Here is a 17,374-nt window from a genome sequence, read left to right on the forward strand (position 1 = left end):
GGTCCGCAGCAGCTCACATAATCCTCTATTTAAAAGCAAACAAGATATTCAATACCAAAGGTCCCAGTGTTTTATTGGAAGCGCTGCTAGGATTTCCTCTCCAACAAGGAACCTTTGCTACTGCACGCTGTTGTGTCACAACTGGAAACCTTGACAGATTTATTTGCTTTAGTTCATTAACAAAACACCCCTTAACCCCCTCCTGCTCAGGATTTCTGATTCAGATTTGAAAAATTTCCGTTTCGGAAAGCATTCCGAGGCCGCTGGCTTGGAAAGCAGATGGAAGAAGTGTGCTGCTTGCGCACTGATCTTCCAGCGACCATTTATTGTCCCTGGGATTTTTTTCCTTCTCCTTTTTTAAAATGTAAGCTTCCTTATTGGGAATATGCTAATGACATCCGCCATGATTAGTGATTTTCTTTGAATCATTATTCCTCTGTGGGCAAAGCAATCAGAAAGGGAGAACAGGAGATTTACTTCTTCCTTGTGTGCCTTGCTTCAGCCATCTGGTCTACCCTAATTCATTTGAATAAGATCCGCAGTTTGAGGTTCTTTACTCTGGCATTCCGAGGCATTTTAGAGCTTAAAAAGGAGTTAATAGTTATCTGTCAGTGTCACCACTGTGGCCCTCTGATGAATCTGGAGAGGAAACTTGTCCTCCCATGGCTTAGAGGGCCAGATTATTTTTATTAAAATGAACCAAAAAGAGGCGGCGGGAGCAGGGAGAGGAGGAAATAAATTTAAATGTTCCTTAACAGCTTCATTATTTTAGATGCCTTTGTGAGAATGGTTATTATCTGGAGCCTAAAAACTGGAAGAATGCATTTATAAAAGCAGCAATAATTTTTAAAATAGAGATTGTTGATCTAAAATACTTGGAGAGAAGGAAAGGGGTGGGAGAAGAGTATGTAAGGAAATATTATGCCCTAAATACGGAGAAAAAATAACAGTTTCTCACTTAAGAAATATAAAGAGAGTGGGGGGAGGGAAGAAGAGAAAGAGGAGGTTAAGGAAGTTGTTTTGATTGTAATAGCTGTTACCTGTCTCTATTCCAAATCCAATTAAATTTTTCCTCTCCGTTTAAAAACCTGCCTCTCACAGTGAGATCCAGCTCATCCAACTTGTAACGTCGAACAGTTATGGACAGAATGTGCTGTTTAAATGGGATGTCTGTCTTCTGCTCTCTTTACATCTACGAAGCAGGTTCAAAACAACACTGCTGATTGATTGAAGCCAGTTTTACAAAACAGAGGCAGCAGAACGGGGATTCTGACAACCGAGGAAGAGAAGCCTAACAAAAACCAGCAGCTGTCGTGCAAAGCCTTCGCATGACAAGCAGCCCAATCCCACCAAGGCATGTTTGCTTGGAGTTCAATCCCACTGACTTACTCTGAGTAGGCCGTGCCATTATATTTTTCACCATTATAGAACATCAAAGCATTAACAAATATCATTAACTTAGGATAATGTGGACCTTTTCTTTTTTTCTCCTCTAAACATCTTGGAAGACCATTTCCTAGACAAACGAAAAACAAAACAAAACAAAAACTGTATTTGAAGGTCTTTGTTTGCAGGGGCGAATTCAGAAAGTGGTCTTGCAAGGGACCTGAAGAATTCTGAACAGAGAGTACTAGGCAAATATTTCTGTCCTATTCTTTTTGCTTTTAAATAAAGAAGATTGGCTATCCTGCTTATGAAACTGATTCAGTAACATGTAAGAAAGAGCTGCCTAGCTGGCAGAGACGACTTGGAGCAAATGATCTGTTGTCTTGACTGGTCAGCCTGCTGAATGCAAAAGCACAGCCAACTGTTTGTCCCTTCTCCCCTCCCCTCCGCACCAGTCTTTCTCCAGCAGCTTTTATTGATTGGATTCCTTTTCCTTTCATAATGCACGCCTATTATCAGCTTAATAACCAAGCTGAAGCCTAAACCATAATGGGCTGAGACAATGCGCAACAGAGCCAAATGGTCTCAGAGCAACTTTCAGTATCTCAGACGTTGTCCCCACAAAGAAAGCCTTGGTTACACAACTCCTTCCATGGATAACTACAAAGGACTTTATTTCGGCTATATGCTCCGGGCTATAAATTCCAAAGGCTCTTATCTTTAATTTTTTTTGTTAGCAATGGATTGAAAACAAGGCCTTAGTTTTAAGTTTTGTTAGCCACGGATCTGAGCTGCAGTAACAGGACTCAGTTTGAATGATAAGATGGGAATGCAGTTTAAGACTTTGGTTATAAAGTCTGTTCTGGTTAGGCTGCAACAGTTATACTTTCAAGCTGGATGGGGCTGAAATTTATCTGTCATCAGGTGAGTTATCGCTCATCCATCTTTTCTCTTTTAACACCATATTGCCCTCTTCCCCAGTTCCCACCATGCTTCTGAGAAGCAACTGGCTTGTTTCCAAGCTTCTTGCATTTTTTCTGTTTAAATGTTTACTTGGCACTTAATTATTAATAATAGTAATAATAATAATAATAATAAATTAAGGGCTCCCATAAAAAGAATGGGTAAGGCAAGGAGTGGGTACAAGATACTAACGCAAAGACTAGCCTACTAGCACAGGGTTCAACCCTGCTATGAATAAGGAGAAAGTAGCCTAGTGTATTGCCAGTGTATTATGGACTGGACCAAATCAGGCTTGAAACACATGACATTTCCTGCATTTTTTCAACCAGAGTATCAATGAATCTGAAACTCATGCTTTGAGCCAGTTTGTAAAGCTCAGCCACACATGAAGCTATCAAGACAAGTGTTGGAGTTTCCTAAAGAGTTGAAGAAAGTCATTGTTGTTGGGGGCAGATTCGGGAGTTTGCAGACTGCTTGAAGAATTGCCCAGTTATACGGATTGTTTTACATTGTTTTAATGCAGTGTACACACAAAGCCTTTTGAGAAACACCTAAAAATAGATGGGCAAAATGAGGCCTAAATATTTCATGAGATGAAAGTCTTAAGAACTCCAAATTAAAGATAGGCAGGTAGCCAGTGAAATATGGAAGAGAGGTATTCGTAGAAATAGCCAAGCATTTTGATGGACAGGGAGCAATCTCTGTGTGAAGACATATGTGTTTAGCTTCTCAAATGTACTCCTGTAAAAAGTGTGTCAGTACGCTTCTCCCTACCTTACTCAGCCTCAGGAACACCCCCCAAAAAACAATTGCTATGAGTTGCATCTCATTTTACTGCTTCTTGTCAGGGCCTCAACTTTTGTGTGAAATTCAGTGCTCCATTATGTCCCTGGTGATGTCTGGACAGAAATACTACATCTCTCTCCTTCCTACCCACTGCACAAAACTACTCAATAAATGATCTATGGCATTCTTTGCATGTGCCTTTAAATGTGTGACTCCTGAATTTCACAACATGTTTCTATTTTTCTCCAGGAAAATGCAAAACCAAGCATGTAACCAAACAAATACATGATAAAGAGTTTTAGTAGTGCTGTCAAAAGTTTTAGAAAAACTGAGCTGTTTGTATTGTCAGATGAAGTGGTGTGAAAACAAAAACTCCTCTGAAATATTTGTAAATTATGGAAAATAGACTTACACTAATAACCAATATGTAACTTCAGCTAGTTTTATGTTGTAAAATAAAGAAAAGATTTGCCTAAATTGTCCTCCCACACAACTTCCTGCATCCACCTACCCCACTTGTTCTGTGAGCACCGAGATCAAATTCTGGCATTTTCCTAAGGATTTCGGTTTCCTCGGCAGATCCTAATTACTTTAAGCAAGGGTAATTTCTCTGACTCTCAATTTTCTTCCTTATTTTGCTTCTCAGAATCTGGTGTCATGGTTCAAGCTGTTTTACAACCTTCTACTGGGGAGCAGCCTAGCAGTGAGCAATTTCTCAAAGCCCTGTCTTGCTGATAGACAGGCAGCTGAATCTCACTGCAAATACCCACTCACATGGGAGGGGGGGGGAAAGGTCTTGCTATATATAAACAGTCATGTTAGAAACAACTTTGAAATTAGTTTTTATGATTTGAAGATGTAAGTTCACAAGAGGCTATTTTAATAATCGTTCTAAGTTTGTTTTTAGCAAACATATTTTTTCAGATAGTCTTGTCGACTTCAATATGTTGTTTCTATTCCAAAACTACTCTTCCTGTGTAAATCTTACATTTGTATCTCTATCTTTCTGTAATGAGATTGGGGTGATTGTAGATGGGGTAGCCCTTTTTTTATTTCCTACAACAACCTTGTGAGGTAGGTCAGGCTAACTTGCCCAAATACCAGTCACTGAGCTTCATGACAGAGAGAAGATGTGATCCACTGTCTGTTGAATCAGCTAAGTTGTGTCCTCCTGTGAGAGACAAATGTTGTAACAGGTAACTGTAAAAATAGTGTAAATTAGTGTTAAAATGCCTTCACTCCAACTATTGCTTAAGCAGAACAAATAGCCAACTTACCTTTTAAGGTGCAAAACTCAAATGTGGCTCAGGCCGCTACTGGTTTTACTCAGCAGTAAAGAGAAAAACTTGAAAGTGTCGTTTACACAGTACTAAATCCTTGTAAAGTCTGACTGAAACAAGCCTGCTATGTGACCCAGCCCTCAGGGCTACTTAAACACCTGTGGATTTATAGAGTTCAGATGTCTACAAGGTCTCTGTTAACGTTCATTTTCAAACCTGCACCCCAAGTGACACGGATTGCTGGCATGGTTATGCCGATCTCTGTTTGCTTCTTGCTTGTAAGGTGATCACGTAAAGATATATGGACGCCATTTATCATTATGCCAAAAATCTTGCAACACAAACAAGAGATAAATTCTGAATACTGGGGAATTTATTTTCAGAAGCCTCGCTAAACAACACATTTCTTTGAGTCTAACTCCACAGCTACTTGTGCATACAGGAGCTTACAACACCATTGACTTTCTAACAGCAATTCCTTTTAGCTTTAATGAGCAGTTCTTCTTTTCTTTTCTTTTTTAAAAAAATGCATAATAGCAAAACATAACCAGCAGAGAGAGGAACAGGCCACAATGTGTTCTGCAAATGAAATTCCTTATTATTGATTACTTACATGACACTTGAAAAAAGAGAGAAAGAAGCCAAGGGCTTCACAATCTTTATTTCTGCTTTTCTTCACAACAACCCAGTGATATTTTAGAACAATGGGCACTTTTGCTCCCATGCAACAGATAGAAAAACTGAAGCTGAAATATAGTGTTTGCTAAAGCTACCATGCCTGAGCAGAGGCTTGAATTTAAGATTTCTTAACTGAACACACTCTTCCACTCAACCATACTCTGACATAAAGAATTCAAACCAAATCAGGAGTGGCTAAGCTACACCTCTCCAGATATTGTTGGACTACAACAGGGGTCCCCAAACTAAGGCTCGGGGGCTGGATGCGGCCCAATCGCCTTCTAAATCCGGCCCGCGGACAGTCCAGGAATCAGCATGTTTTTACATGAGTGGAATGTGTCCTTTTATTTAAAATGCATCTCTGAGTTATTTGTGGGGCATAGGAATTCGTTCATTTATTTATTTTTTTCAAAATACAGTCCACCGCCCCCCCACAAGGTCTGTGGGACAGTGGACCAGCCCCCTGCAGAAAAAGTTTGCTGACCCCTGGACTACAACTACCATCATCCCTGATGATTCACCATGCTGGTTAGCACTAATGGGAGTAAGGATCAACAATATCTGGAGTTATACAATACACACACACACTATGATTCTATGATGTCCATAATGGGGAAGGGCCAATGTGCAGTGTGAGAGCACACTTTGCTTCCAAGGAACATTCTTCTAAGTGGAGATGCCAGGGATTGAGCAAATGCTTTACCATTGTGATAGTCCCACTTTTGTACCCTAGAAAGCTGCCTTGCGCCAAGTCAGACCATGCGGCTCAAAGCTGCAGCAGCTTCACAGCATTTCAGACGGCAGTCCTTTCCACTCCTACCTGGAGGTAACCTGGGACATTCTGCATTCAAAGCAGATGTTCTGCCGCTGAGCTATGGCCCTTCCCCATTTGCATCATTCATACAAGTAAAGATTAATTTGGAAAGGTAATATATATAAAGGTATCTTAGAAATATAACCTTTAAAAAACAAACTGACCCCAAAACTCTTGTAGCTTGATGATTCTCAATTGCATTCCATTTAAGGTATCAAACAGTGGTATAGATATATTATTTTAAAAAGGAAACCCACATGATTAATATCTCTCACTCTTTTATATTCCACTCCATATGGCTTCCCGAACAGGTAGGTGTGTGTAATAAAGCAATAGCATGCCTCGTCTCTTGCTGATCTATCTAAATTTACATGCAGCTAAATCTTTTTTACTGCTCCTGACAATATGTCGTTCCTTACTTTTATATCTGAACTTATATTGCTTGTGGTACAGTGTTATCATTACAATGCTGAATTGCCCTAAAAAAAAAGATGTATCTGTTTATCTGGATCATATACATTTTCATGATTGTCAGTTTCCTCTGCTCCCTTTTTTATTTGCACGGCTTTATTTCTTTATGCACTTGAAAATGACTGTCTGCCAATATTTCATGACCCATAATTGGGTAAGTAAGCAGAAGTTGCTTATTTGTAGCCTCAGCAACAGGTGACACTTTTGCAAATTGACTTTCTTAATTAAGTTAGTCTCTTAGCTGTTCACTGCAAAGACTTTATTTGCAATGGGGGGTAGGGGAAATATAAATCCAAGTAGATGCAATATTGGGGTTCCTGCCCCACACACCATATGGGCTGTGTACCACACAAATTGCTTGCATCTTTCCAAACATTTTGTCTGTGGTGGAATCAGCTTTGACAGTTTTGACCACTGTTTGGGAGGATGGCGAGGTTGGTGCATAGCTGCCAAGTTATCCCTTTTTTTCAGGGATTTTCCATTATGCTGAATAGGCTTCCTCGTGAGAAAAGGGAAAACTTGGCAGCTATGGGTTGGTGTTGGACTCTCCTTTACTGAGGTTTTTAAACAGAGGCTGGATGGCCACATGCCAGGGATTCTTTAGCTATGATTCCTGCATTGCAGGGCATTGGACTTCCACCTCTACAATTGTATGGTTGTGTTTGTCATTGGGCACAAAGCTTGCTATTCCACGCAAGGAACACTTGAGGGATGTTCACACGTTGCATTTGACAGGTGTACCGCCTGTGTTCACAACAGTTGAGCTGTATACTTGTTCAGTTAATCAAACAAAATGTTAAACGAGTGTACAGGCTGCATACTTGTACACATTAGTTGATCTGTACAAATCACAAACACTTGTACACGCATAAAGGTAAAGGGAACCCTGACCATTAGGTCCAGTCGTGACCGACTCTGGGGTTGCGTGCTCATCTCACATCATTGGCTGAGGGAGCCGGCATACAGCTTCCAGGCCAGCATGACAAAGCCGCTTCTGGCGAACCAGAGCAGCGCACGGAAATGCCGTTTACCTTCCCGCCGGAGCGGTCCCTATTTATCTACTTGCACTTTGACGTGCTTTTGAACTGCTAGGTTGGCAGGAGCTGGGACCGAGCAATGGGAGCTCACCCCGTCGCAGGGATTCAAACTGCCGACCTTCTGGTCAGCAAGCCCTAGGCTCTGTGGTTTAACCCACAGCACCACCTGTGTACCCTCACATAGTGATAGCTTGTACACGCATAGTGATGGCTTAGACCTGTGTTCAGTGCAATGTGCAAACAAGCCTTCAGTCAGAGTCCATTGTGATTTTCAAGAGAACACCAACCAGAAGGGCCAAACAAGCACAGGAAAGTGGGAAAACATATAGCCAATGTGGGAGGAATCTGGCTTACAATAAAAACCTAGTGGAACTTATTTCTGAGCAAGCATGCTTAGGACTGCATTGACACTTTTACCAAGGGGTAATAAATCTAGCAAGGGAAAAAACGTGTTGGGTGCCTATTCCTGATCCCAGTTAGTGGAGCTTGCCACAGCTGAGTTTCGATTGGTAGTGGTTTTTCAAGTACTTACAATAACTATAATTATTGCTCCACGGATACACACCAACTAACGTGAAAACTGCCATGACTAACATGCATATAATAAGGGGTTTGAGGGCTTTTCTCTAGTGTCTTTGGGTAAGGGAATAATGAAAGACCACTTCCTCCCAATTAAAATCATTTAGCAAGCTGCTGAGTTTTCCCTTTTCCTGTTTCTCAGGAGGTCACCAGTCAGTGAACTTCAAAAGGAAAGAGGCATGGATGTGTTGCGAGGGGTCAGAAAGCTGGAATGATAAAAGCAAAAAAAGTTTTTGATGGATCAATAATAATAGGATGTTGCCATTCCCAAGGAAGATGTATTGTATCACCATTTTCTATGCATTTGCTCTGAAGTAAGTCCCACTGTGTTCAGTAGTGCTAACTCCCAGGTAAGCATGCATAGAATTGCTTCCCTAATTATCATTCCATCTTATTCATTCCAAAAAATGTATCCGTTCAGCTAAAATAGCCATTAAGTGAAAGTTGGTTTCTTGCAGTATTAAGTCATTCATGTGAAGAAATCTCTGAAAATGAGTAGCTGACTTACTCCCAGACAATAGCAGCATGAAGTCCCTAGGGGAGATATCAGACCTCTTTTCCTTGGACCACATGAGCTTTTGGAACTATTAAAGTTTTCCCTTTTCACTTTCCCCTGACAATTTATTTTCCCTTTGTGAAGTGTTTCCTACTCTGTGACAAACATACTGGGAAAAGCCTTACAAGTCCTTTGTCAAAGAGCTAAAGGGTAGCTATTTTTAGCGGTTTTCCTCCAGTTTTTGCCCACAAATACGATTACAATTTTGTATGCTGTTCTAAATTTTAATGAGCAGCTCCAGTGATAATCACCAAGCATCTATATTTATAGAATCATCATAAACGCGGAACTGTATTTTTATATATGCCAGAGTATTCCATATGTATAAATTCAGTGTGTTAAAAATCTTTAGCAATAGATTTTAACAAAACAAAACCCCATAATCCTATTTCTCAGAGTGTAAAATTAGACATAAACCAGCGTATTTTGATTCAATTTGATAACTTAGATCTAAATGATATGTTTAATTTTTCCTTCCCTGGAGCTACATAAAGATATTTTTGGTTTGATGTCTATATTGCTGGGGGGGGGGGAGAGATTCTTGAAAGCCAGTGGTTCTATGGAATATGCAGACAGCACACAAAAAATAAAAAATGTAATGAACTGTATAAGAATTTTGTATCTTATATCTAGGTGTCTAGCTTCTCTTTAAGCTTTCACCCTTTCACACTTTGTATATTACTTTCTGTTCTTGGAAACTGAATTTGAGTAATAGATGAATACCCATAGACAGTATTCATTATAGTTTTATGAACATGTATCTATATGCAGTTTTGCCAGCTGGGACTTGAACTTTACAAACTACTGCAATCCTGGTATCAAGTCAACTATCATGATATTGCATGTCATTCCCAATGAGTTTGAAACATCTTCTACAAAGCTTGCTGCTTGATTGGATAAGAGATACCAGATTCCAGTTGGGTGTGTGTTCACTCCATCAGAATCAACACCTTCCATTTCAAAGCCAAGCAATGCCCACTCATCTCCTTATTTCACACATTTCTAGTCATCTAAAATTTACTCCGATTTTTCCAAATTCTTCTCAATTTTTTTAAGTTATTTGCTTGTATTTAGAGCTGCTCCCAGACAGGGGTTTAACTAGCACAGGCATCCCCAAACTGCGACCCTCCAGATGTTTTGGCCTACAACTCCCATGATCCCTAGTTAACAGGACCAGTTGTCAGGGAAGATGGGAATTGTAGTCCAAAACATCTGGAGGGCCAAAGTTTGGGGACGCCTGTATGTACTATCACTGAGATATCACAAACAGGTTGTTGACAGCAGGTCTTTTTTTTTTTTTTTACTTCTCATATTTTCCTTGAAAAGGGTAAATCTGGATCGAATGGGGAGGAGATACAAAATCCTACTCAGCCCCCTGAAAGGAAACTAGCAAAGCTCATACTGCTGCAGGGTGGGTAAGCAGAACACTGCAAGTAAGAAAAAGGAGGTGTTGGAGGTGGTGCCTACCTTAATTTAAGACATAGTGCCAGCTCTTTAGGCGCTGAGGAGTCCCACTCTTGCCCCCTCTCTTGAGATTTCCTCCTCCAACAGGGATGGGGCAAATCCCTTCCTACCCACCAATCTCATTGATGGGAATGGTATTTTTGACGGCAAATTTTCAGTGATCTGCACCTTTATACTCCAGAACATGTGCTTGCTGAGCTAAGGCAATGAGACATCACATTAACCTGGAACATATGGAAGAAAGCACTGGTATTGCTCTTATTTTCAGTACAAATTATATACCTATTTAAAATGGCACGCACCACTTCGAACTTCATGTACAATTCTGTTTGCCACTGCTATGTTATTTTCTCCTTATTAAAGCCGATAAAAGAAATATTCAGATTTCATGTGGAGCCGTTCTAGTCTCAGAAAATGTGTGCAGGAGTCAAGGTGGAAGTATAAGCTTAGGTGTGGACCATTCGATCAAACACCGTTTCTCTTAACCACACTTCTGAGAGTGCCTGTCCATGAAGAAGCAAACTTGGAAATTACAGACTTTTCTCTAGCCTTCAGATATGAACTACAGAATCTTCTCTAGTCATTCAACATAATGATGTAGACCCCTGATGCCCTTCCACACCTATAATTCCTGTCTGGTCACATACCCCTCACTTTCTTCACTTAAATGTATGCCGGTATCTGTACTGCTACAGTACTTATTTCACACATCATTCTCCATTCCTTGGGAGAAGAAATAAATAAATCCCAAACTTTAAAGAAAGGAAATGGCAAGTTCTATCATTTAGAATAAAGAAAACTGAATAAAGCGGCGCACACCTCCAAATGTGCATATAATAACTTGCTAATAAATATGACTTTGGAGTCAGAAGAAATTTTTAATGCATGATTTAATTATTACTTGAAATAAAAATAATAGGCCCTGTCAAATCAAAAAGGTTATATCTTCACCCTGACAGGGTAATAAAAAACCCCATAATCAAATAAATTTTAAAGTTTATGGATTAGAGACATAATGAATAATTTCCCATCATTAAAGTTTTATTTTGTGAACAATAAAGCACCCTTAACATTATGCATCGGCTGCATTTCTTAGCAATTCTTTCATCCAGTTTTGTATTTAGAATAACAATAAGGATATGAAGAGAGGGTGGGGGTTGAGGATCAAGCCAGAAGGAGTCTTGAATCTATTTTGCTTAAGATTGCCTTGGGCTAAACACCAGGGACATGAAACAAACTATTCTTATCACCTTTCCCCAAACCTAACGATTTACATTGACAATGAAAAGTGCCAGCGCCAGCTGCACTTTAAGAAAGCACCACATGCCTTGATGAGCTGCAGGAAAAATGGGAAAATAGCCCAGTTCAAGCTGGAGGTGTCAACCTCCTCTCGCCAGCTGGGTGACACAAAGCTAAAAGTGATGAGGTGCTAATTAGGGGCTGATGAGCAGAATCTTGGAGTGGAAACTTGTCCAAATAGCCTCTGTACTGAATCACGGGCTTATAAGCCATCTCTTATCTCCCACTACAGAGCCCTGACAAGAGGCGAAGAAAATTAGTCCAGATCTTTAGAGGTTACTTTTTAAAGCAGTTTTTGGGTTCACACACTTCATCTTCTGGAATTATAATAAAATCACTGTGTGCGCCATATTTCAGGGCAGTTGTACAGCTTACCTCTAACATGTGACAGAAATAACAGGAAGAGACATTTTCATAGGATCTAAAAGCATGCCCTGTCAAATATTTCCCCCCCTAGTATGATTCTTAAAATATATCTTCCTCTCTACGGCACAAAAAACGAGTTTTCACACCTTCAGATGGAAGTTTCTATTGCCACACATCCCTATATGTGTATGACATTCAGTTTTCAAAAAAGGAAAGTGTTCTGGGGGGAAATGTGTGTGTTAACTATATATATATATATATATATACACACACACACACACACACACACACACACACACACACACTGTATATATATGGCATGTTAGGGCTAGATTTAGGTTAAAATAATCTATTGAAATCACAAAAAGAAAACATTGGGAGATTATGAACTTCTTGGGACTTACATAGGCTGCCCAATACCCATATTTACTGGGTTGCTCATGAGCAATTAAAACGAAGAGTGTTGATGTTACCCTCTGAAGCCTTGAGCAAACTGTTTGAAAGATTGTCTGCAAGTAGTCTGCACTCTAAAATCTGCAATGGAGGCCATTATTGTGTGCCCACCACCTAGATCAGTAAGGCTGGCAGGGGCAAGGGAGAGAGTGTTTTATGTGGTGGCCCCACAGGTATAGAACTCCTCGTCATTTCATCTCAGGAAGGCTATCACACTCACTGAAAATCCACCCCTTTCAGATTGCCTATTCATGACTGATATTCCTTGGCTGCTGTTTCAAAATATTTCAAACCGTTCAAAACAACCCCCCTTCTTGGAACATCTTATTCTTTGGGAATTGTGTGTGCTCTAACAAGTATGGCATACCCCATTGGAATAAATGGTTTGGACTGCATTCCTGTGGCAGATCTTCCTGATTCGTTGGTTTGCCCTAGGCCAGGGGTCAGCAAACTTTTTCAGCAGGGGGCTGGTCCACTGTCCCTCAGACCTTGTGGGGGGCCGGACTATTTTTTGGGGGGGGGCATGAACAAATTTCTATGCCCCACAAACAACCCAGAGATGCATTTTAAATAAAAGCACACATTCTACTCATGTAAAAACACCAGGCAGGCCCCACAAATAACCCAGGGATGCATTTTAAATAAAAGGACACATTCTACTCATGTAAAAACACGCTGATTCCCGGACCGTCTGCAGGCCAGATTTAGAAGGCAATTGGGCCGGATCTGGCCCCCGGGCCTTAATTGGCCTACCCATGCCCATGGCTTTTGAGACGGGAGAACTTTCCACCAAGCACTTCTCCAACTTCTGTTCCAAAAACTTACAGCTGTGTAGAGGACTGTACCACCTGAACATCTGATCATTTATTGCCTCACACCCTGAAAGGAATTCAGAATTTGTTTATCAGCTGCCCACCCATCATCCTCTAGGTAGGATCCCAGTTGGGCTTTTTGACAGAATGTGTTTGTTAGTCTGATGCTGTGCTTTTCTTGGTTGTAATCTGAGTATATTAAAATCCTAAATGTATGAATTGCAGACCTTTGTGTGCCAACTGAAAAGGGAAAAATGCTAGCTTGATGAAAACTTGGCATAAATTAGTCACAGCACATTCAGGAACTCAGCCTTATATCTGAAGAGTGCGCAAGATCTGCATAAAAATCAGATGTAGTGATTGTTTCATCTAAAGAGTATTGGATTTAGTCTCTCATACTTTAAATAATACAACATAATAAAATATGAAATATGCTTTCCTGCACATTTGTAATTTTATTCAAAGTAGCGTGTTTTTCCATATGTTTTCTCTCTCAGCTTCTGCAGTGAAGGTGGAGATTAATTGTTATCTCTGAAGAAGTAAAAGGAAATCCTGTCTCTTTGGAAAATATTAGAGTAACCCTCCCAAAGACTTGTATAATTCTGTACCATCTTGGTAGCTTTGATGCCACACAGGTTTAAATCGCCATGTATGGCAATATAGAGGTAGGCCTATACTTTTCATCTGAAATTTTATGCATGCAACTCTTGCCAACATCTGTGGCTCATTCTAAATATTTACAGCCAATCATAAATGACTAGTCAGAATATGAACCAGTTACTATAGTAATACTGTGACAGTCTTGCTTTTGGGTGCAGTGGAGGCAATTACAGTGAATGTCTAAACTTTGGTGAAAGTTGCCATTGACATGTGAATGCTCACAATCCCAGATGAATTTTGTGAATGCCCCACCATAGACATAACTCCTGCTTCTTTCAATAAACACATTTAGTTGTGACAGAGTTTCTGGACATCCACAAAGTTTATCTGGCATTTCATTCAACAAAGGTGAGATATTCACTGTAACTCCTCCTAGTTATCCAGTTATTGATGGGATGGGAGATAGCAACTGGCCAGAGTTTCCCAACTTACCTCACAGAATTGTTGTGGCAATAAATTGGGATATCCCCCATGGGTGCTGCTCTAAGCACTTTGAAGGGCAGGCAGGATAGAAATGTGATTGTAATTGAATGAATGATGAATGGGTGGATGAATGAATGAATGAACAACAATTAATGAATGGAAAATGCTCCCATTCCATGGCCCCATACAGAAATGTATGAATGAGACAGAGTTGAGGGGAAATAATCTACACTGACAGATCTGAGTGTTTTATAACAACATTCTGCATAATATTTCTTTTATGTCACAGTTTGGGGAATGCAATGTTCTCAATTGATATGTGCATAAGAATACATCGGCTGAATTTTGGCAATATTATAAAAGAACGATCACTAATATAATATGCCAGTTCTTTTTCCACAGAAGCTCCCATCACCCCAATTTCCATTGATTTTGTTTTTCTCTTTCATAAGTATCTCAAGGATTTAAAATAAATGACAACTGATTGCTCTCGACAAACATAAATTACACTTTTGCTTGAATCAGTCCTGGAGTGGCGGAAACACAAACCTGCATTTGAATTCCTAATGATTCTTCCCATTGTCTCGCTGCCGTTAGAACCTGTCAATCACTGATGAAAAGTACTAATCACTCCCAGAAAATCCCAGTCTCATAGACAAAAGTACCAGTCAGTAGAAAATAATAATAATACCAATTGGTCAAGGATGGAAAGGGAATCTCACTAGGGATCTCACTACACAATGGAATTTATTAAGTCCATTTTGTTTGAGTCTAGCTCCTCTTGCATCCAGAGGGCTGAGACTTTAATTTCTAAGTCAGCTAAAACCCACCAAGGTAACTTATATTCATTAGCTGGGCTCTGTATGTACTGCTGTGAAATCTCTTGGCTGTGACAAGGGCTTCTGGCTTTCAGCAGCAGTGGTAGCAGCCGGGCTTATTTTCATTTCTTTCGCTCTCTCTTTTTTTTGGGAAAAAAGTAGATACAGTCAGAAGTTGGTGTTTCAAAAATCCTTAATTGGCTCAGATGCTCTTTTGCAGGCATTTCCAAAGTTGGTTCTCTCAAAAATTCTGACTAATTGTATACATTAAAGGACATTTCACAGTTAATGCTCTGCATCACAGTGGTCCCCCTTTGTGACAAACCCCCGTTATGTTTACTACAGAGAAGCAAAAGCAAGTACAGAGATGCACAATAAAGCGCTGTCACTTCAGGTCACCAGGGGTGGCAGTGCACAAAAGAGGAAAAAAACCCACAGATTTTTGTTTAGATATTAGATATCATAAAAAGCTAATTCAGAAGCCTTGACACATACCCAAACCTTCTGCATCTTCAAATGATTCCCTTACTTAACAGCTTTCCGGATGGCTGCACATGAAAGCATAACTCAAAATATCTTCATTCATTCTTAAATGCTTGATGTTAAAATGAAATTATAAAAGAATATGCAGCAATTGCCTTTGTGTTAGCCTGATAATGATTACCACCTCTGGAACTGACCAGGGAGGACAGGGAACGATCAACAGCAGCAGCAGCAACAGCAACAAAAAGAAGTTACATGCACTGATTTAGAGGTCACAAGCAAGGTACTTCAATCGCTCAAAATTGCAAAATTAGGCCTCTGTGCACATCACCAGCTTAAACTGCAGCTAGGTCTTTCTTTCTTTTTTCTCAATTCAGATTGGTAGCTGGGTGAAGGGAATGCACAAAACGCAGTATTTCATAAGAAATGATGGTATGGATACAGGAGAGAAGTGGATCCTGTGCATATTATTTGTATACTGCTTCCCAACCCCGCAATGGGTGTGCAATGGATGCCAAGTAAAGGGAATGTGTATCAGAGTAGATGACAGCTGCAACAATGACCTGGGAGTAAGCCCCATTGAATTCAGTATGACTTAACTCTGAGTAAACATGGATAGAACTGTATTGTTTAGATGAACTTCATGTATAGTTATATAGAGAAAGAAATTATGTATTTTGCAACTGTAATCATGTTTTATTTTGTGGGGCAGTTAGGGTTGCCACATGTCCTCTTTTTCCTGGACACACCCTCTTTTTCATGGGTATGTAAAATGAGAGTTGTCATAGCAATCCATAGTTAAAAGCAGAAGTCGGTAAATTTTTGCTCTTCTAAATATGGAAACCCTATGCTGCCCTCCACGGCCAAGGGTATTGATTCCAGATAAGTACCTCCCATGTAATCTCTCAAAGTAGTCTGCATCTCAGAGCCTTAAAAAGGAGTTTTATATACATTTTGTTTTTTCATCTGGCCACAATTTGGAGGTGTGAAATCAGAAAGCTAACTGCATTACAATGCGCACGTTTAATCCAAGAGGGACACATCAAGTCAGTCAGTGCTGGATTTGAAAAGAAACTAATTCCGCAAATGGCTATACAGACACAGGAACCAACTACTTTCAGGCATGAAAAATGAATCGTGTCCTCCCTCAAGGAGCACATGTGTTGCGGTGGGACCTGGCAACCAAATGCTTGTGTTGTGGGTGGGTACTATTGGATAGCTACAACACCCGATTGGTAGGTCCTTTCATGCTAGGTTTAATCTGACCAATGGGACACTAGCCAAATGGATCAAGGAACCTGTATATGCCCATGCATGTGACCCTGAGCTTTCTCTCTTGGTCAGTGCATCGCAACACCTGCCCACCTCTCCCTATTTTTAGGGCTTGCGCGCTTGACCTTGCTATGCCGCCGTGTGTCGTCTGTCATTGGGACAGGGGCACGGCAGGAATTTCCCCCACTTGGCTGATTGGCTGGTGCCATTTGGGTTTCGTCTGCCGCGTAGCAAATTGTCACAACTGTAAGGTTGCGGATAGGCTCTGGTTCAGGTGATAGGGATGGGGGAACGCTCTTGCCATCCCTATGTGAAGGGGTACTCCGTTAAAGGAATCCAGGGACTCAATGGTTTGGTCAACCCTGCGAAGGATTGTGCCCATGCCTGAGTCCAGGGGGACATCTGGGTGGTGGACATAGCATGTCCCTGACTTTCCGCCATTCCAGGTGTTCACCCTAGGCTGACCTATGGTAGAGCCCTGAGTCAGCACTACCTGCAACGGTGCAGGGAGCTAGTCAAACCAGAGCCTATGCAACCACTCACTTGCTGTAATCAGTAAAGTTCTGGCCTAAATTCTTCCAAAAACCAAACCCAAAATTTGAGTCTTGTGTGAATTTATTTAAGGGGGAGGTTTAAAGGTCTAGACACGCAATAACATTATCCAGCACAACCTCATGTGATTCAGGGTTTTGTATGTAACTGAAGCAACATGGAACAAGAAGCATGGAGGAACAACAGCTGTCACATTCTTGAGTAACATGAGTAACACAAGTC

General features: G+C 40.5%; 2 long non-coding RNA genes across 2 annotated transcripts in view; one reads left to right on the forward strand and one right to left on the reverse strand.

Annotated features, from left to right (window-relative positions):
• The window catches only part of LOC132592430 (uncharacterized), a 268,149-nt gene that overhangs the window by 124,484 nt on the left and 126,291 nt on the right, over positions 1-17,374 (reverse strand). The gene's annotated exons all lie outside the window — the stretch shown is intronic.
• On the forward strand, positions 264-1,199 carry LOC132592431 (uncharacterized). The gene is made up of 2 exons (XR_009557884.1): positions 264-364; positions 1,102-1,199. It is a non-coding gene; the product is annotated as an uncharacterized LOC132592431 (long non-coding RNA).

This window comes from Zootoca vivipara, chromosome 7 (assembly GCF_963506605.1).
Source record: "Zootoca vivipara chromosome 7, rZooViv1.1, whole genome shotgun sequence".
Classification (NCBI taxonomy): domain Eukaryota; kingdom Metazoa; phylum Chordata; class Lepidosauria; order Squamata; family Lacertidae; genus Zootoca; species Zootoca vivipara.